At 44.8% G+C, this 22,508-nt stretch overlaps 1 pseudogene across 1 annotated transcript in view; it reads right to left on the bottom strand.

The window, feature by feature from the left end:
• Positions 1-8,707: 8,707 nt before the first annotated feature.
• Positions 8,708-22,508, bottom strand: part of LOC311132387 (NHS-like protein 2) — a 112,620-nt pseudogene continuing 98,819 nt past the window's right edge. The window contains exons 3-9 of the transcript in view: positions 20,815-20,963; positions 20,240-20,459; positions 17,488-18,872; positions 14,291-15,433; positions 13,281-13,578; positions 12,849-12,993; positions 8,708-12,318 (exon numbers count right to left, since the gene is read on the bottom strand). The product of the transcript in view is annotated as an NHS-like protein 2 (transcript). The remainder of the gene's footprint in view (positions 12,319-12,848; positions 12,994-13,280; positions 13,579-14,290; positions 15,434-17,487; positions 18,873-20,239; positions 20,460-20,814; positions 20,964-22,508) is intronic.

The raw sequence follows: 22,508 nt of genomic DNA, 5'->3' as shown, positions 1-22,508 counted from the left end.
CCTCCTCCAAACACGGCGAGTTGAGTTGATGCCAAGGAGCTCCATTTTGGTCTCATCTGACCATAACACTTTCACCCAGTTCTCCTCTGAATCATTCAGATGTTCATTGGCAAACTTTAGACGGGCCTGTATATGTGCTTTCTTGAGCAGGGGGACCTTGCGGGCGCTGCAGGATTTCAGTCCTTCACATCATAGTGTGTTACCAATTGATTTCTTGGTGACTATGGTCCCAGCTGCCTTGAGATCATTGACAAGATCCTCCCGTGTAGTTCTGGGCTGATTCCTCACCGTTCTCATGATCATTGCAACTCCACGAGGTGAGATCTTGCATGGAGCCCCAGACCGAGGGAGATTGACAGTTATTATGTGTTTCTTCCATTTGCGAATAATCGCACCAACTGTTGTCACCTTCACACCAAGCTGCTTGGCGATGGTCTTGTAGCCCATTCCAGCCTTGTGTAGGTCTACAATCTTGTCCCTGACATCCTTGGAGAGCCCTTTGGTCTTGGCCATTGTGGAGAGTTTGGAATCTGATTGATTGATTGCTTCTGTGGACAGGTGTCTTTTATACAGGTAACAAGCTGAGATTATGAGCACTCCGTTTAAGAGTGTGCTCCTAATCTCATCTCGTTACCTGTATAAAAGACACATGGGAGCCAGAAATCTTACTTATTTCCCTCATTAAAATGCAAATCAATTTATAACATTTTTGACATGCGTTTTTCTGGATCTTTCTGTTGTTATTCTGTCTCTTACTGTTCAAATAAACCTACCATTAAAATTATAGACTGATCATTTCTTTGTCAGTGGGCAAACGTACAAAATCAGCAGGGGATCAAATACTTTTTTCCCTCACTGTATAACATATATATTTTTATTTTGACTGAGAACACTTTTATCATATGGGATTGATTTTCAACATTCAACCTTCCAACTGCTGCCAATTCCATGGAATTCTAATTCTAGGATCAGGACTGCATCAATAAAACCGTTATACCTTTTATTTCCAGTGTGATGTCATTGAGTGATATTTCCATTAGGTGGCGACAGACTCCAGTAGGTTCTTATAGGAGGGCCATAGTCCTCAGAAACATGTCCCAAACGGCACCCTTTTCCCTATGTTGTGCACTACTGTTAATCAGGGCCCATAGGGTTCTGGTCAAAAGTAGTGCACTATGTATGGAATAGGGTGTCATTTAGGACTTTTTATGTTACATAAGTTTGTTTTGAATTTAATAATGAACTGTTATGTCTCTGTGGAACTCAGTTTATTAAAGAAATACCCTCCCTCTAGTTATACATTTTAATCTGAGAGAAATGCAGACTACCACCACTACACAGTCTGAAATACAGACACACTACCACCACTACACAGTCTAAAATACAGACACACTACCACCACTACACAGTCTGAAATACAGACACACTACCACCACTACACAGTCTGAAATACAGACACACTACCACCACTACACAGTCTGAAATACAGACACACTACCACTAATACACAAGACTACACCGTCTGAGGCAGACTCCGCTCACTACAGAGGGAAGAAAACATAGCTACCGTTTAAACATTGCAAGGAATCTAAGAATGTAAATAATATATTTAATTTATGAACAGTAGATGTAGGAAAAACCATGATGAAACCTAGGCTATATATTTCTTGATATATGGATCACTTCTCAAGTCTATCATCTTGAGACTGGAGAGGTTTAACTACACAGTCTGAAGCAGACTGGAGAGGTTTAACTACACAGTCTGAAGCAGACTGGAGAGGTTTAACTACACTGTCTGAAGCGGACTGGAGAGGTTTAACTACACAGTCTGAAGCGGACTGGAGAGGTTTAACTACACAGTCTGAAGCGGACTGGAGAGGTTTAACTACACAGTCTGAAGCGGACTGGAGAGGTTTAACTACACAGTCTGAAGCAGACTGGAGAGGTTTAACTACACAGTCTGAAGCAGACTGGAGAGGTTTAACTACACAGTCTGAAGCAGACTGGAGAGGTTTAACTACACAGTCTGAAGCAGACTGGAGAGGTTTAACTACACAGTCTGAAGCAGACTGGAGAGGTTTAACTACACTGTCTGAAGCAGATTGGAGAGGTTTAACTACACAGTCTGAAGCAGACTGGAGAGGTTTAACTACACAGTCTGAAGCAGACTGGAGAGGTTTAACTACACAGTCTGAAGCAGACTGGAGAGGTTTAACTACACTGTCTGAAGCAGACTGGAGAGGTTTAACTACACAGTCTGAAGCGGACTGGAGAGGTTTAACTACACAGTCTGAAGCAGACTGGAGAGGTTTAACTACACAGTCTGAAGCAGACTGGAGAGGTTTAACTACACAGTCTGAAGCGGACTGGAGAGGTTTAACTACACAGTCTGAAGCAGACTGGAGAGGTTTAACTACACAGTCTGAAGCAGACTGGAGAGGTTTAACTACACAGTCTGAAGCGGACTGGAGAGGTTTAACTACACAGTCTGAACCAGACTGGAGAGGTTTAACTACACTGTCTGAAGCGGACTGGAGAGGTTTAACTACACAGTCTGAAGCAGACTGGAGAGGTTTAACTACACAGTCTGAAGCAGACTGGAGAGGTTTAACTACACAGTCTGAAGCAGACTGGAGAGGTTTAACTACACTGTCTGAAGCAGACTGGAGAGGTTTAACTACACTGTCTGAAGCGGACTGGAGAGGTTTAACTACACTGTCTGAAGCAGATTGGAGAGGTTTAACTACACTGTCTGAAGCAGACTGGAGAGGTTTAACTACACAGTCTGAAGCAGACTGGAGAGGTTTAACTACACAGTCTGAAGCAGACTGGAGAGGTTTAACTACACAGTCTGAAGCAGACTGGAGATGTTTAACTACACTGTCTGAAGCAGATTAGAGAGGTTTAACTACACAGTCTGAAGCAGACTGGAGAGGTTTAACTACACAGTCTGAAGCAGACTGGAGAGGTTTAACTACACAGTCTGAAGCAGACTGGATAGGTTTAACTACACTGTCTGAAGCAGACTGGAGAGGTTTAACTACACAGTCTGAAGCAGACTGGAGAGGTTTAACTACACAGTCTGAAGCAGACTAGAGAGGTTTAACTACACAGTCTGAAGCAGACTGGAGAGGTTTAACTACACAGTCTGATGCAGACTGGAGAGGTTTAACTACACAGTCTGAAGCAGACTGGAGAGGTTTAACTACACTCTCTGAAGCAGACTGGAGAGGTTTAACTACACAGTCTGAAGCAGACTGGAGAAGTTTAACTACACAGTCTGAAGCAGACTAGAGAGGTTTAACTACACAGTCTGAAGCAGACTGGAGAGGTTTAACTACACAGTCTGAAGCAGACTGGAGAGGTTTAACTACACTGTCTGAAGCAGACTGGAGAGGTTTAACTACACAGTCTGAAGCAGACTGGAGAGGTTCAACAACACAGTCTGACGCAGACTGGAGAGGTTTAACTACACAGTCTGAAGCAGACTGGAGAGGTTTAACTACACAGTCTGGAGCAGACTGGAGAGGTTTAACTACACAGTCTGGAGCAGACTGGAGAGGTTTAACTACACAGTCTGAAGCAGACTGGAGAAGTTTAACTACACAGTCTGAAGCAGACTGGAGAGGTTTAACTACACAGTCTGAACCAGACTGGAGAGGTTTAACTACACTGTCTGAAGCGGACTGGAGAGGTTTAACTACACAGTCTGAAGCAGACTGGAGAGGTTTAACTACACAGTCTGAAGCAGACTGGAGAGGTTTAACTACACAGTCTGAAGCAGACTGGAGAGGTTTAACTACACTGTCTGAAGCGGACTGGAGAGGTTTAACTACACTGTCTGAAGCAGATTGGAGAGGTTTAACTACACTGTCTGAAGCAGACTGGAGAGGTTTAACTACACAGTCTGAAGCAGACTGGAGAGGTTTAACTACACAGTCTGAAGCAGACTGGAGAGGTTTAACTACACAGTCTGAAGCAGACTGGAGAGGTTTAACTACACTGTCTGAAGCGGACTGGAGAGGTTTAACTACACTGTCTGAAGCAGATTGGAGAGGTTTAACTACACTGTCTGAAGCAGATTGGAGAGGTTTAACTACACAGTCTGAAGCAGACTGGAGAGGTTTAACTACACAGTCTGAAGCAGACTGGAGAGGTTTAACTACACAGTCTGAAGCAGACTGGATAGGTTTAACTACACTGTCTGAAGCAGACTGGAGAGGTTTAACTACACAGTCTGAGCAGACTGGAGAGGTTTAACTACACAGTCTGAAGCAGACTAGAGAGGTTTAACTACACAGTCTGAAGCAGACTGGAGAGGTTTAACTACACAGTCTGATGCAGACTGGAGAGGTTTAACTACACAGTCTGAAGCAGACTGGAGAGGTTTAACTACACTCTCTGAAGCAGACTGGAGAGGTTTAACTACACAGTCTGAAGCAGACTGGAGAAGTTTAACTACACAGTCTGAAGCAGACTAGAGAGGTTTAACTACACAGTCTGAAGCAGACTGGAGAGGTTTAACTACACAGTCTGAAGCAGACTGGAGAGGTCTAACTACACTGTCTGAAGCAGACTGGAGAGGTTTAACTACACAGTCTGAAGCAGACTGGAGAGGTTTAACTACACAGTCTGAAGCATACTGGAGAGGTTTAACTACACTGTCTGAAGCAGACTGGAGAGGTTTAACTACACTGTCTGAAGCGGACTGGAGAGGTTTAACTACACTGTCTGAATCAGACTGGAGAGGTTTAACTACACAGTCTGAAGCAGACTGGAGAGGTTTAACTACACAGTCTGAAGCAGACTGGAGAGGTTTAACTACACAGTCTGAAGCAGAATGGAGAAGAAAATAAACACACCCAAACACAGAAGGATTTTAGGGCCCGTATACAGTGCCTTCGGAAAGTATTCAGACCCCTTGACTTTTTCCACATTTTGTTAGCTTACAGCCATATTCTAAAATTGATTAAACAATATTTTTTTTCCTCATCAATCTACACACAATGCCCCATAACGACAAAGCAAAAACAGTTTGGCGACACACCAAACGTGTTTGCTTATTTTTTTCTTCAAGCAATGGCTTTATTCTGGCCACTCTTCCGTAAAGCCCAGCTCTGTGGAGTGTACGGCTTAAAGTGGTCCTATGGACAGATACTCCAATCCCAGCTGTGGAGCTTTGAAGCTCCTTCAGGGTTATCTTTGGTGTCTTTGTTGACCTCTCTGATTAATGCCCTCCTTGCCTGGTCCGTGAGTTTTGGTGGGCGGCCCTCTCTTGGCAGGTTTGTTGTGGTGCCATATTCTTTCCATTTTTTAATAATGGATTTAATGGTGCTCCGTGGGATGTTCAAAGTGTCAGATATTTTTTTATAACCCAACCCTGATCTGTCCTTCTCCACAACTTTGTCCCTGACCTGTTTGGAGAGCTCCTTGGTCTTCATGGTGCCGCTTGCTTGGTGGTGCCCCTTGCTTAGTGGTGTTGCAGACTCTGGGGCCTTTCAGAACAGGTGTATATATACTGAGATCATGTGACACTTAGTTTGCACACAGGTGGACTTTATTTAACTAATTATGTGACTTCTGAAGGTAATTGGTTGCACCAGATCTTATTTAGGGGCTTCATAGCAAAGGGGCTGAATACATATGCACTTTTTTTTTTTTTTTCACTTCACCAATTTGGACTATTTGGTGTATGTCCATTACATGAAATCCAAATAAAAATCCATTTAAATTACAGGTTGTAATGCAACAAAATAGGAAAATCGCCATGGCACACTTAACCAGCATGGCTACCACAGCATTCTGCAGCGTTACGCCATCCCATCTGGTCTGGGCTTAGTGGGACTATCATTTGTTTTTCAACAAGACAATGACCCAACACACCTCCAGGCTGTGTAAGGGCTATTTTACCAAGAAGGAGAATGCTGCATCAGATGACCTGGCCTCCACAATCCCCCGACCTCAACCAAATTGAGATGGTTTGGGATGAGTCACACCGCAGAGTGAAGGAAAAGCAGCCAACAAGTGCTCAGTATATGTGGGAACTTCTTCAAGACTGTTGGAAAAGCATTCCAGGTGAAGCTGGGTGAGAGAATGCCAAGAGTGTGCAAAGCTGTCATCATGGCAAAGGGTGGCTATTTGAAGAATCTCAAATATAAAATATATTTTGAATTGTTTAACACTTTTTTGGTTAGTACCTGATTCCATATGTGTTATTTCATAGTTTTGATGTCTTCACTATTATTCTACAATGTAGAAAATAGTAAAAATAAAGAAAAGCCCTTGAATGAGTAGGTGTTTTCAAACTTTTGACCGGTAGTGTATATTAAGTGTTGCTCAGTTTCGGTGATTGAAAAAGGCAAAACGTTAATGAAATCAAAACAGTTCTCAAGATATGGATGACTTCTCATTTGTCTAGTACAACCATAGGAATGAATCACTGATCATATATATTTTTTCTGCTATCACCATTAATGTTCTTTAATTCAGGAAACACAGATATGATAACAGGGTCGTTCGTATTCACTAGGAACCAAACGGAAGCAAACGACCAAAACAAGGATGGACTAACCTGAACTTGTCCATTAAGAGACACTCATTTTCGTTGCAAAAAGCTTTGCTACCATTTTGCCATGGTGGGCACTAATGAATAAACCTCAGCTCAGAAGAAATTCAAAAGGACATCCATAGACAAAATCAGCATTAAGCAAGAAAAATAATTTATTGAATGATAGAATAATTTTAATCACATTGGCAAGACATACATAGCTGCATGTGTTCAAACCAACAGCTACATAAACCACCCTGCTGGATCTGAAAACGGAGGTTATTGATAATTATCCTAATCATAATAATATATGCAGTAGAGTTTTAAATATGTCCTTCCAATGAGAAATAACAAAAATAGAATAATTCAAAGAACTCTCTCTCTCTCTTATTTGAGTAGCCTAACCCAACAAGCTTCATCTTGTTTCTTGGGTGTTTTTGTGTGTGTATTTTAACTTAAAGCTTTATTACTGTCCTGGTCCTATACATACAGAGAGCACTGTGAGCAGTTCTACTGCTGTACAATGAATTCTCGGTTATACTCATTATACTTAGGGACAGGAATTTTTCCTGACCACATGACCTGACCAGGAAACACTCTGGGCCAGAGTTCTATGCTATTTGTTTCTTATAGCCTATAACTAGGACCTTGAGTTTTTCCTGCATGGTTAGGTGATGTGGTGAGGAAAGATTATGGGGCTAGATTTCTGTCAGAATGTTGTAAAAATAAATGACATATTTTGACAGAAAAATAAGTCCTGTCCCTAATCATCCTATCATCTCTATATTTATCTGAATAAGGGTAGTCTGATGAACTTACATTGTATATACAGATTAACACTTCAACATAGCTTGAAAGAGTGCGATCAAGTCTCATATGACACCCTTTCAAGTGCACTACGTTTGACCAGAGTAGGATGTGATTTGAGACAAAGCCTAAGATTAATATGTCTGTTTGTTTGTTTGTTTGTTTGTTTGTTTAGCGTCGTGACAACCAGATGGTTGTTAACAGTTTATAATGCTGCTGTTTGATGTCAATGCAGAAACAAGACATAAAACACAAACAGACTAAAGGACATATTTTTCTGTCATCCATCCTCTCCCTCTTCCTCTCTCTCTCTCTCTCTTCCAGTCTTTTATTGTTCCGTGGGGAGTTTGATGAAAGCTTTAAGAGTTGTCCTTCTGAGTCACAGAATAAAGAAAGAAAGAAAGAAAGAAAGAAAGAAAGAAAGAAAGAAAGAAAGAAAGAAAGAAAGAAAGAAAGAAAGAAAGAAAGAAAGAAAGAAAGAAAGAAAGAAAGAAAGAAAGAAAGAAAGAATGAAAGAATGAAAGAATGAAAGAATGAAAGAATGAAAGAAAGAAAGAAAGAAAGAAAGAACGAAAGAATGAAAACAATGGATGGAACTTGTATTAACCCATCTGTGGTCCCCTCTTTCAGAGGAGTCAAATATCCACTAGTGAAATGTTATCCTCCTTCTTTCCCCCCTTCCTCCCTCCTCATACCCCTTTCTCTTCTTCTGCCATACTCTGTAATACTCTACCAAATTCCTAGACATGGTTGATTGGAGTTTGGAGAGTGGAACCCACTATAATAAATCACTGTATGTGCCAACTGCAGGCTACTGAACAAATCTGTATTTCTCTCTCTGTGTGTGTGTGTGTGTGTGTGTGTGTGTGTGTGTGTAGCGCTGTGCAACCTTTCTGTGACTATAGCTAGAATCTGTAACTGGATTGAGAGTTACAGTATTTAGTGAGTAATTAGCCTCGGTGTGTGAAAATGTGTTTCTGCCTTATCCTCGGCCTTGGGCTAAGTCATCTATCTATTGCTTGCATTTTTTTCAACTCTTTCTCCTTCTCTTTCTTTCTCTCTCCCTTTCTCTTTCATTGTACCTGTGTTTTATGAACAATATATGGGTACAGCCAAGAGTAGTAATAGTAGGAATAGTGACGACCATTGCTGTAACAGCCATAGTATTTGACAGTAGTAACTATATTATACAGTATTACCGTAATAACCACAGTATATGACAGTAGTAACCATATTATACAGTATTACCGTAATTACCACAGTATATGACAGTAGTAACCATATTATACAGTATTACCGTAATAACCACAGTATATGACTGTAGTAACCATATTACACAGTATTACCGTAATAACCACAGTATATGACTGTAGTAACCATAGTATACAGCATTATCGTAGTAACCATAATAACTACAGTACTTCAGAACAGAAAAAGTAACAATTCTGCATACCTCTAAGGGAGTGTAATACCAAGGTAGCTGAAAACCATAGAATATAATCAGTAGAATGGGCATAGAACCTCTGACCATAGCAATTTGACATTATTGCTCCATTGACTTCAATAGGGATGTCCATTCTAGTAATTATATTTCTATGCAGAAAACACAAAGGGGTAAACATCACGCCAGAATACAAGGCAAACTAACACTGAGTTTTGTCAAAGTTTTTTTTTTTTATAGTTCCATTCACTAAATATTTAAAACAAGCGTCACTTGACTATTTATTAATAACGTGTTCATTTACATCGTTTTTTTCCATATTTTCATTGTCTTTATAGGTTGTTGTGGTTGTTGTTGTTGTTGTTCTGGTTTCCTGAATGACCGATATAACAAAAAGAGCATCCAGATAGTAATCTGGAGTCGTTGTGTCTCTGTGTTGTTGCTGGAGGGACAGAGCAGTGGTCTTATAGGGTGTGCTCCCTCTCTTCGTCCATAGGGGGAGCTCTATCTTAATAGCACCAGGGTTTGCACAGCCCCAATGTAATGATTCTGGAAAAGTGTGGTGAAAGGAGGATGGGTTAAGATCAGTGTTCACAGTCTGAGTGGGTCCAGAGTCCACGATCCTTTCCTTTAGGTACACATCCAGACATTCACACACACTGTCCCCTTTCACTCTGTTTCTGTGTGTTCTTTCACACAATCCACCCTCCAGTTTTCCTTGTAACATGGATGGTTGGTCTGGATATATGGACAGATGCAGAACGTAGCGGAAGGATAAAAAAAAACAAGTTTGTATTTCTGACAGAGAGGGGTGGATTGAAAGAGGAATTTGAACGTAGCGCTCTTGAACACAACACCAACGCGGCATCCTTTTTTTCCTTCCTACCAATCATTGACATTCAGGCTGTGTCGTCTGTGAACGTGAAGCTCCGATGCATAGAAAGAATGGGAGCGGTAAGGAGGGAGGGATGAGGGGAGGAGGGGGCTGCACTATGGGCATAGAGACAGATGGAGCATGTGTTCCATCCAGGAGGAGGACAAGAAGAGAGGGAGAGTGGAGGACAGGAAAAGGCTGCAGCATCACCACTGCACAAACAATTGACAGTTTGAGAAAAAACATGTGGAGAGGGCAAAAAGAAGAGGGTGATGCATCCTTATCCTTTTTTTTTTTCATTTTTCAATATGGCAGATGGATGGTTAGCTGTATTCCTGGACTGTCTCTGTGTGTTTTGGGATGGCTGTTAGAAAAGTGGGTTCTAATCACAGTTCTGGAATCCCCTCAGTTCCAGAATCCCCTCTCAGTTCCAAAACGTCTCAGAGAACTCCAAAGAGTACAGCCACATGATTCAGACCACTTAATCCTCTCCTTAGGGCGGATTAATGAACCCCTTGTCTCCACACACACACACACACACACGCACACGCACACGCACACGCACACAAAAGTCAGCCCAGGTCTGTTTATGGCAGTCCTTTGGTCCTAACAGAAACCAGTCTAAATCCTCTATAATAAACCCAACCCTGTATCATACTCTCTGTTAAGAAAGATCCACAGGGTTCAATTCTGTGCCCTCCATCTTTCACACCTCGCCTGCTGTGTTTGGTTATCATTTCCTGTATACACACACACACACACGCAAGCACACACACACATACACTCTGGCGGCAGTGTGGGGGAGATCCGTGGGTAAAGGGTTCGTGGGCTTGTGTTCCATGGCGTTGCTCCTTCAGTTCAGTTGGTTTGATCCTGTTGTGTGCTGTGAGGTGTATCACATAGTCGCCTACTACTGTTAGTACTACTGTAGTACTATTGTACTACTACTGTTAGTACTACTGTAAGTACTACTGTATTACTACTCTTAGTACTACTGGAGTACTACTGTACTACTACTGTTAGTACTACTGGAGTACGATTGTAATACTACTGTTAGTAGTACTGGAGTACTATTGTACTACTACTGTTAGTACTACTGTAGTACTATTGTAATGCTACTGTTAGCACTACTATAGTACTATTGTACTACTACTGATAGTACTACTGTAGTACTATTGTACTACTACTGTTAGTACTACTGTAGTACTATTGTACTGCTACTGTTAGTAGTACTACTATACACTGTGGCTCTCCATAGTCACTTAGAACAGTTCAAGCGGATATATTTCAGTTTATACGGTAGGTATGTATATCTTTGTACAGGTTAAATACAATCCGAGAAAACATTTATATGGCCTTCTATCTCGTATGAAAAGATAAACATAAACAAACAAATAACAAGGATGACACGTGTTGTTGTGTCCTCTGTATGCAGTCATCAAAGTGCTTTGATTCAAACATAAAGGGGCGGGGCTTGGTACCATGTCTAACTGTCAATCTTCCCGTGGAATGTTTTCGATTTGAACCGCTTTCATTTTTAGTGTGAGGGACAGAAAATACAACATACACTCACACCATGTCTTCAAAAGACCAATGTGGCATCTGTCACCATCAAGCATAGGACTGTGATGTATCCAGTCTATTCAGTAGGCCTGTAATCTGTCTGTTTAGAAATTGATGTTGATGATTGTTTGGTTTTTGGATGGACCATATATGGTATATAGTGGTGGTGTTTCCATGGATATTTCAGATTCATTCATTTCCACAAAGATCATTGAGTCATACAGTCAGACTCCCAGATCGGCTGTTATCCAATCTTTCCTTCATTCCCTAGTATAGTATTCACACAATGACCCTGTATATCCGCTCTCTCTGGCTCTCTCTCTCTCTCATACACGACTCCACTACCAGTCACACAGCAAAGTAAAAACACGAGCGAAATAATGTGTTGAAGTACGAAATTATAACTCCTCCTTTGCTCCTTTAGACTGAAGGAGACCTCCAAAAAGAATACCCCTTATTATGGAATGGACGGTGTTAAAAACGAAACTCCTTTGATGACCATTGTGAATATCGTGTCCAACCATTGGGCGGTTAATAAACGCTCATGAAAGGTCAATCAGTGGTTGAGTGGTCTGGTTGGACGTTCCTTCTTCCATCAATAGTCCGATCGAAAAGTGGTTAACGATATTCAACCTCTACTTTCCCAGGAGATCTCTTGGTCTTGGTAAGGCTACAGTAAGTATGCGAGAGAGAGAGAGGATGACCTGGGACAAGTGGTTTAAAAACATGAAATGGTTCAGATTGACTCATTGGTCCTGAGGCAGTCTGGTTCCATTATTCCCTGTGGTCATATCGCCTCCTCCATCTGCCGACGTCGAGAATTCTGTGACACGTCGCGCGAGGGGGTTTGTGCTCTTGAGGAGTTCCATGGCAGAGACGCGGGCCCCTCCCGTGCTGGACTTGCTGCCCTTCTTTTGGAGCAGGGCCATAAAGTTGTCGTTCCGTGAGGTGGAGCGTGGGGTCGAGCCCAGGGTCAGGGTTCGGAGGTCACCACCACTGGTGCTGTGCTTCACTGGGGAGACCAGACTCTGGCGGCTGCCGAACGAGTCCCCTGGTTCCTTACGGCCCAGGACTTTCCTCTTTGACCTGGAGGGAGGAGAGAAGAGGAGAAAAGAGGAGAGAAGATGTTAAATGCATTATTATTATTTATTTTTTTATAAATATGTGTGTGAGTTAGCGTAACTGTCCTCGGTTGAGTGTGTGTGTTTGTGTGTGTGTGGTGTTTGGTTTTACTATCATTGTGGGGAACAGAAGTCCTGAGAAGGATAGTAGAACAAGTAACATTCGGACAAGTGGGGACATTTCACCGGTCCCCACAAGGAAAAAGGCTTTTTAGGCTTAGGGGTTAGGTTTAGGGTTGCAATTAATGTTAGAATTAGGGTTAGGGGTTATATTTAGGAGTTAGGATTACGTTTAGTTTTAGGGTTAGGGTTAAGGTTAGCTTAAGGCTTAGGGAAAATATATTTTTTAATGGAAATCAATTGTTTGGTCCCCATAAGGATAGTAAAACAAATGTGTGTGTGTGTGTGTGTGTGTGTGCATGTGTGTGTGCATGTGTGCATGCGTGTGTGTGCGTTTGTGCGTGTGTGTGTGTGTGTGCGTGTGTATTGGCATACCTGTGTATTTTGGTGAACAGGTCCTCTGTGGTGTGCGTGGGAGGTGTGTGTCCTCTGACATCATCATCCATTTCCTCGGTGATGTGGAGTTCTGTCTTGTCACTAATGACCGAACTGCTCTCCTCAACACTCTCCGCATCATCACCTGGAAACAATATGATTGGTCAGTTACTCTCTAACGACTGACCAATGAAAACAAGAAACATTTATATCAATGAATATCAATCAATAAATGAAGAAAACAATTAACAATGACCAATCCAAAAAATATTGGTATATATATTTTTCAATTGCAATGGTAACATCAACTACAATTGAAGTGAAACTGGAAAGGAAGTTTTACACTGTAATACTTTCACTCCTGACAGGATCTGAATTCCAGCTAAATAGATTTAAATGTATTAATTCTCCATCATAACATTGTAAACATACCTCTGCCTGTCTCTGTAATGTTGAGCCTCCCCTCCACAACTGTAAGAGAAGAGTCCTGTAATGAAGACTGTAATGAAGACTCCATGGAGCTTTCCTCATCCGTTCCCATTCCCAGGTAGTTTTCCTGGTTTTCCTCTTTCCCAGGAATCTCTTCTGGTGGGAACACTCCAACGGGAGACCGGAGAGCTACCGGGCTGTCTGTCTGTGTTCCCGGTCTGTCGGTGGTACCGTTGGAGTGCACCGTGGTGGAGTTGGGGAGGAGCAGGACGTTGGGCTTCTTTGGAACCGGCGGAGGAACCTTGGGGAGAGATTTGTTATTAGTAGAGAGTGTACATGATAACCAAAGGACAATGTGCTTTGTAGCAAGTAAATACATACAGACAACATACTGTATAGTATAGAGAGAGAGAGAGAGAGAAGAGAGAGAGAGAGAGAGAGAGAGAGAGAGAGAGAGAGAGAGAGAGAGAGAGAGAGAGAGAGAGAAATACACAGGAGAGAGAGAGAGAGAGAGAGAGAGAGAGAGAGAGAGAGAGAGAGAGAGAAAGAGAGAGAGAGAGAGAGAGAGAGAGAGAGAGAGAGAGAGAGAGAGAGAGAGAGAGAGAGAGAGAGAAAGAGAGAGAGAGAGAAATAGAGAGAACAGAGAGAGATACACAGGGAGAGAGCGAGAGAGAGAGAGAGAGAGGAGAGAGAGAGAGAGAGAGAGAGAGAGAGAGAGAGAAGAGGCAGATAGACAGCTAGACAGAGAGAGAGAGAGAGAGACAGAGAGAGAGACAGAGAGAGAGAGAGAGACAGAGAGAGAGAGAGAGAGAGAGAGAGAGAGAGAGAGAGAGAGAGAAGGGGGGAGAGAGAGAGAGAGAGAGAGAGAGAGAGAGAGAGAGAGAGAGAGAGAGAGACAGAGAGAGAGAGAGACAGAAGAGACAGAAACAGAGGCAGGCAATTGACTGACTGACTAACTGACCACAGAACAAAAACATCGCATCATTGAACCATATCCCAGTCAGCTGGCCTACCTTGGGTTTTTTCTTGTCCAATTCAGCGAGACAGGATATGGTCATCCTGCTAGGTAGAGACTTGCTCTTATCCTGAGTCTCCAGCACTTCCTGGTTACTGCAGGGAGAGGGGAGTGACCCTCCATCCTCAGGCCCAAGACAGAGCTCCAAGTCAGGGTCGAACTCCGGCTCCATGGTGGGGTCCTTCAGGAGGGGCTGGGGCAGGGGAGAGGAGGCAGATCGTACAGGGACTGGGTGTGGTGGAAGGAGGGGAGATCGTAGGCCCTGGGATAGTGGAGGGGGAAAGTTTGGGGTTGTTCCTGGGGTCCACAGGGGCTGGTAGGGGTGTGAGGGAAGGCTTTCTTCAGCTGGGCTTCCTACCTACCACCATGTAGATGCTGGGGTTAGGCATGGGCCGGGGGGGTCAACAGGGGAGGCAGGGGGGGAGTCGGAGGCAACGGGGGAGGAGGAGGGGGACTTGAGGAGGATGTTGAGGGGGCGTTTGGGTAATGAGGGCTTGATGGCCACGGGGGGTTTGGGTTTGGGGGCGACGAGGGGGCCGGGGGTGCCACCAGGGGTTACGGGCGGGGGGGAAAGGTCGCGACCCTGCTCCTCCTCGATGATGTCATTAGAGGCTCCATCGGGGCAGACCTCCAGGTCAGTACGGGAGACAGAACGCAGGCGGATGTTCCGAAGTTCATTTGTGGTCACCACTGGGAGAGCTGATTGGCTGCCGGCACTCAGTTTACCGGGCTTAGCGGCGGTGGAAGTGTCAGAATGGCGCCGGCTGGCCTTCTGTTTCGGTTTGATGGAGGACAAATCCAGATGAGCGTTAACCGGCATCTCGAAGGACAGCCTCGACCGGGCGGCAGGGTCCCGTGGAGATGTCGCTGGCAAGGAAGACTTCCTTTCTGGGATTTTGGGGCGCATCTTACACCCCAACGTGGAGGCGGGCCCTGTTGGTGTTCCTGCCACCTGATTGGAGGGGGTGTTGGGCGTCGGAGTTTCTGATTGGCTAGAGTAGCCGCTGGAGGGGGACATGAGTCCTGGTGGTTTGAAGGGGGAGGAAGCTTTGGTCGACTCTGTCTCAATGGAGAGCAGGGAGGGGGAGGTGGCTCTAGAAGTGGAGGGGGAGTCCAGGAGAGACTCGGAGCTGCCACGAACCTTAGATTAGATCAAATTAGATGAGATTAAATGTATTAGACATGAATGGTTAAAAACATGAAAATCATCTTCCTGGTCGTACAGTTGAAGTCGGAAGTTTACATACACTTAGTCATTAAAACTCGTTTTTCATCCACTCCACACATTTCTTGTTAACAAACTATAGTTTGTTAACATCTACCTTGTGCACGACACAAGTAATATTTAGATTACATTATTTCACTTATAATTCACTGTATCACAATTCCAGTTGGTCAGAAGTTTACATACACTAAGTTGACTGTGCCTTTAAATAGCTTGGAAAATTCCAGAAAATGATGTCATGGCTTTAGAAGCTTCTGATAGGCTAATTGACATCATTTGAGTCAATTGGAGGTGTACCTGTGGATGTATTTCAAGGCCTACCTTCAAACTCAGTGCCTCTTTGCTTGACATCATGGGAAAATCAAAAGAAATCAGCCAAGACCTCAGAAATTTTTTTTCGACCTCCACAAGTCTGGTTCATCCTTGGGAGCAATTTCCAAACGCCTGAAGGTACCACGTTCATCTGAACAAACAATAGTACGCAAGTATAAACACCATGGGACCACGCAGCTGTCATATCGCTCAGGAAGGAGACGCGTTATGTCTCCTAGAGATGAACATACTTTGGTGTGAAAAGTACAAATCAATCCCAGAACAACAGCAAATGACCTTGTGAAGATGCTGGAGGAAACAGGTACAAAAGTATCTATATCCACAGTAAAAACAAGTCCTATATCGACATAACCTGAAAGGCCGCTCAGCAAGGAAGAAGCCACTGCTCCAAAACCGCCATAAAAAAGCCAGACTATGGCTTTCAACTGCACATGGGGACAAAGATCATACTTTTTGGAGAAATGTCCTCTGGTCTGATGAAACAAAAATAGAACTGTTTGGCCATAATTACCATCGTTATGTTTGGAGGAAAAAGGGGGTTACTTGCAAGCCGAAGAACACCATCCAAACCGTGAAGCACAGGGTGGCAGCATCATGCTGTGGGGGTGCTTTGCTGCAGGAGGGACTGGTGCACTTCACAAAATAGATGGCATCATGAGGAAGGAAAATTATGTGGATATATTGAAGCAACATCTCAAGACATCAGTCAGGAAGTTAAAGCTTGGTCGCAAATGGGTCTTCCAAATGGACAATGACCCCAAGCATACTTCCAAAGTTGTGGCAAAATGGCTTAAGGACAACAAAGTCAAGGTATTGGAGTGGCCATCACAAAGCCCTGACCTCAATCCTACAGAACATTTGTGGGCAGAACTGAAAAAGTGTGTGCGAGCAAGGAGGCCTACAAACCTGACTCAGTTACACCAGCTCTGTCAGGAGGAATGGGCCAAAATTCACCCAACTTATCGTGGGAAGCTTGTGGAAGGCTACCCGAAACGTTTGACCCAAGTTAAACAATTTAAAGGCAATGCTACCAAATACTAATTGAGTGTATGTAAACTTCTGACCCATTGGGAATGTGATGAAAGAAATACAAGCTGAAATAAATAATTCTCTCTACTATTATTCTGACATTTCACATTCTTAAAATAAAGTGGTCATCCTAACTGACCTAAAACAGGGAATTTTCACTAGGATTAAATGTCAGGAATTGTGAAAAACTGAGTTCAAATGTATTTGGCTAAGGTGTATGTAAACTTCCGACTTCAACTGTACATCAGAAAAAAACATACATTAAACCAGGGCTGCCCAACCCTCTTTCTAGAGATCTAGTGCCAGTAGGTTCAGTCCACTTATTAGCTGCTCACCTTAACTAGATTAATAATGTATGTTAGGGTAGGGTTGGACTGAAAACCTACAGGACTGCAGATCTCCAGGAAGAGGGTTGGGCAGCCCTGCATTACACAGTACATACAGTAAAATACCAAAAACCTGTGACTAAGGGAAGTGCTAATGGCCCTATTCACACTTGAGATAAGTAGACTTAACATGGACTTAAGTCCAAATTTGACTTCATGTTCATGTTAGTCAACTTATCTCAAGTCTGAATAGGGCCCTTAGTGTATAGGAGACTCTCTTACCTTCATGCACTCTATAACAGTAGTCCCTGTGGCTGTACTAGACCCAGACAACGACCTGTAGGGGTCAGAAGCCTTCCACTCCTCCAGCTGCCAGTGGGCTGGGAAGGACAGCTCTGTTGTGTCTGGTCCCTGGACCTCCAGGCTAGGGGGTCCATCCACGTGGCCCAGCTCAGGCATCTCCAGATCAGGCTTGGAGAGGGAGGAGGAGGAGGGTAGGAGGAAGTCTGTCTGGAAGTCCTGGAGGTGGTCCCGGGGGATGTGGAGGGATTTGGGGCGGCCGTCCCGGTAGTGACCTCCGTTGTGGCCATGCACGCGCCCCTCGGCATCCCCTAAGTTCTTCATGAGCGAGACACTCCGGACGGGCGGAGGGGGTTTGCGTTTGGACTTCTTCAGTGAGATGGAGCGAGAACGTAACCTTAGGCGACCGTCTGGGGGGAAGTTGCTGTCAGTTACGGAGATATTGTCGATGCTGGCGCTCCCATCCTCGGAGCTCCCACTGGGGTAGAGGAGGGCGTAGCTCTCGCCCCTCTCACCCCCCTCGCCGCGAGGGTAATGGTGGTGGTGCATCGCTGTTAAAACGCTGCCGCCGTTCCCGTTTGTCCCGTTACCGGCTCCAGGTAGTCCGCCGACGCCATACATCCCGCCGCAGACGTTATCCGCGGAGCAGAACGAGCCGGAATCCGTCGGCGTGGAAAGAGAACGCTCACGGAACTTAAATGCATTGGCGGCAGCGACAGAACGTGCCGATCTCTCCCTCCTCTCTCCTCCTCCCATCCCTCTCTCCGAACCACTCTGTTCGTCAGTGGGGCTAGCCGCCGCCCCCTCTGTCTCGCTCCGCCTCCCCATCATCATCCCTATGGTGCCTGGGTGCCTGTGTCCGGAAGGTTCCGATATTGACGTGAACGAACTAGAGTGAGACTGCGACCCTGAGCTCACGGAGAGTCCCGAACTGGTCTGAGAGGGGCACATCAACCCCCCACCCTGCCCCCCAACCATCCCCACCATCCTTACCCCCTTGGGCATGGTCGCAGGTCCCTTCCCCAGCGGACTTGGAGCTATACTATAACTATAGGCCTCGTTCCAGGCTCCTGGGGAGAAGGTGGAGCCCTTGGGGCCGTTCCAGGACTGAGAGGGGGAGTTGGAGCAGAGGAGGGCGGCAGAGTGGTCCATGGTGCCCAGGGTAGGAGGTGGGGTCCTGGGGGACTGGGGAAGGCTGGGGTCCAGGTCACTATGGGTCTTCCTCAGGGGTATGTGCTGGACAGGGGTGTCTGTGACAGGCTCCAGAGACCGGGGCTGGCCTCCTCCACCACAGCCCAGGGACGGAGAGGGGGAACAGGGGGAACACGATCCCTGGAGGAGGTCTACACCCAAGAGTTTACCCTCACCTAGGGAGAGAGAGAGGAAGAGACTATTGAGTTACTCATGGACAAAAAGAGAGGTTGTCTCATTGATAATGAGGAAGCATTCTGACTCACTTAACATCAGAATAATGTTTTCCTGCGCTTGCCTACATTAAGAATGAAACTTTATTTGAAGTTTCGGAGACATCTCCTGAGAAAAGACCTTGGGTAACTCATTACCTTCTACACAGTCAGCTCAGGTCTGGTCTGTTTCTTTACATTTATTCATTCATGAAAATAGTGCGAGGAGGAGAAAAACAACTCTCTCTCTCTCTATACGTCACTCTACCACTTTCTCTCCTTCCCTCTTTTCTCTCTCTCTCTTTCCCTGTTCCGCCATCTCTCTTTTTCTCTCTTTTTCTCTCTTTCCCTCTCTCCCTCTCTCCCTCTCTCCCTCTCTCCCTCTCTCCCTCTGCAGTTTTTTCGGATAGAGGAGTGGAGTGAAGGAAGGAAGAGCTGGGTGTTGCCATGGCAACAGCTACCTGTTATGTCATTGGGGCAATGGTAATGGTGAGATGATGAGAGAGCGAGAGAGAGAGGGAGAGAGAGAGAGGGTGCAGCAGAAAACACACATGGGTACAGTGCATCTAACTGGAAATCAGGTGCCCACCTAAAATACACAACGCACCTAACCTTACCAAGCTAGTCTCAACACACCTAACTCAGAGGCACACATACACTACTGCACTGACACTGTATTGCACAGGCAGAGAAAGGGAGAAAGATGACACGTGGTTTGATACAGTGACAAACCGAGAGAGAGATGCAGGGAGAATGATGGAGCGAGAGAGAGAGAGAGAGAGAGCGAGAGAGAGAGAGAGAGAGAGAGAGAGAGAGAGAGAGAGAGAGAGAGAGAGAGAGAAAGAATGATAGAGAATGATAGAGTTGAAGAGATTCTGGGAAAATGAGAGCGAGGGGAGAATAAAAGATAGATTGAGAGAGAGAGAGTCCTGAAAGAGAGTGAGATACTCTACTGTAGATGGATGAGAATTAAGAGGAGAGGGAGGATGGGAAAGGAGGGGGAGAGAAGGGGAGAGGCGTCCAATGACAAAGCAGTTGCTATGCCAAAACCAGGAGGAGGTTTGGAGGGTGAGTGTCAGAATGCTGCAGCTATGATGACCAGAGCGTACTACCAAAAACACACACTACACACACACACACACTACACATGCACGCACTCGCACACACACACACACAAAACCTAAATAGATGACCGAAAATAGAGTAGATAGAATGTAACCAAATAGATAGGATAAACAACTTAGATTCTGTACGCAGTGATGCTTACACACAAACACATTCACACACACTACCCACACCCATCTCCTGCCTTCCCCATCTCCATCCCTTACCTGTGACGTCCAGGGGTAGCAGGTGAGCGGGGGTGCGTCGTCCCAGGTGCCAACGGGGTTTCTCGGCCACGGGGGGTCCCAGGGAGGTGCTGCTCCACCCCACTAGAGGGCGATCTGACCCACAGGGGGACGGGGAGGGAGAGTGGGACAGGTCTGTACCCCTACTGATACTCACTGAGGAGGTCTCATCCTCCTCACACACCTGCCCCTTAGACGCCGGCTGAAGGAGAGAGGAGGAGGGAGGAGAGGGTATAGGTGAGAGAGGAGTGATGGGAAGGAAGGAGTTGCACTTAGATTCATAGACTAGAGAATATTTGTGCTGTGAAGTTTCAGATTCACATGAAACTCTCATTTTCTGTTTGAAATCAAGTAGTCAACTTCAATCATGTAGCAATGGAGAAATGTATTTCCATTATCAAACAATATGCTACCATGTCCAAATACATAGTACCCAGCACCTAAAAATCAGCTGTAGAACATTTGTACAAGAACTACAATTCGTACAAGAACGAAATACAGGTCAGTAAAGGTAAATTAAAGTGCAAATTAAATCAAATAAAGGTGTTTATATTTGCCAGGAAGATGAACTCCGGTCTCTTGATGTTGAGGGAGACAGGGGAGCGACTGAGGGTGGTGGACGTGTCGTCAGAACTCTGGGAGGACGCTGTTGGGTGGCGGAAGGTCTGGCCTGTTAGCTTGGTGTCATACAGCTGCTCTTCAAAGTCTGGTAGAAACACATACACATACACACATGAATGGTGTTAAGACACACATTGTGTCAGACATACACACACACACACAGACAGTTACACACATGCACGCACACACACAGCAACAGACACGGGCACGCACATAAACACACACACATACACACACAAGACACAACAACCTCAGAGTTAGTCAAGTTGCAGAACATCCATCCCGTTAGCTGCTTCTTGAAGTCTGCTTGGAGCAGTTAGCCACATGCAAGGAGTGGAGGCTTGGAGGAGTGGAGATCTAACACAAGAGAACAAAATGTGGAGTCCACCTCTTGCATTGATTCTTTAGCACTCACTGATTCACTCCTCTCTCCCGTTTCCCTCTATTTTTCTTGCACTCTCTTTGGGAATGTTTCTCTCCACCTCCTCTCTCTACCTTCTCCTGCCTCTCTCTCTTTCTTTCTTGTCCCTTGTTGCTCCCTCGCTGTCTTGCCCTGCTTCTCTCTCTGTCTCTCTCTTCCCCTGCTTCTCTCTCTATCTCTCTGTCCTCCTCTCCTCCCGTTTCTCTAGAAGCTGCAGGACTCCACCTCAGGCCATTGTAAACATACTGATTATCATTCCACAACCCACCCCCCTTAAAAGTCCCCAAACACAACCCCCTAGCCATTCATTTGGCCCAAAACACACTCCTCCACTCCCCAACCCCTCTCCACTCATCCCAGCAGCCCCATATCCCTCCACACACACACACACAGATCCACGTATGCGAGCACACACACATATCACCCCAAGCCCTGTCCCGCCCCCAAACTCCTTCAGACAATATTTGGGGAGTGGGGGGGGGGGGGGGGGGGGTGAGTGAACTTGCTCTCTGGGACAATATAGATGCCTTCCTCCTGGTGTAGGGTTGCCTAGCAATGCCAGTCGCCTGGAAATAATGGAATACCACTTGAATCAACAATGGCCCCCAGCAAATCCCCCTTAAGGGAAGAGGGAAGACCTGCCCACTGATTATAGTTGCGACAAAATGACCACCTTACTGGGAGCCTGTGGTTGTCAGGTCTGGTTCTGGTTAGGCTATAGCAAAACAGATCTGGCAACTTGGACATCTTGCTTCTTACTAAAAAATACTTTACTTATAGATTTTCAATTATGAGGACAAGAGACAGTAACATAAAATGTAACATCCCCAGTTAACTTAGGACTCCTCAAGATGAACTGATTATAACCTTACAGTGAATGTGGAATGAAAGAGAGTACCAGCAACAACTTCTTTATGACTTTGTTGATTGCATTGCCTCACTTGTTTTGCTGTATTTGCTGCACTGTCATGAAATCAAATCAAATACAATTTTATTGTCACATGTGCCGAATACTACAGGTGTAGAACTTACCGTGAAATGCTGACTTACAAGCCCTTATCCAACAATGCAGTTTAAAGAAGAATAAGAGTTGAGAAAAAATATTTACTAAATAAACTAAAGTAAAAAATGAAAGAACAACAATAAAGAGGCTATATACAGGGATACCGGTACCGAGTCAATATGCGGGGTACAGGTTAGTCCAGGTAA

Source organism: Coregonus lavaretus (genome assembly GCF_964263955.1).
Source record: "Coregonus lavaretus genome assembly, chromosome: 7".
Classification (NCBI taxonomy): domain Eukaryota; kingdom Metazoa; phylum Chordata; class Actinopteri; order Salmoniformes; family Salmonidae; genus Coregonus; species Coregonus lavaretus.
This window is presented reverse-complemented; position numbering and strand designations above follow the sequence as displayed.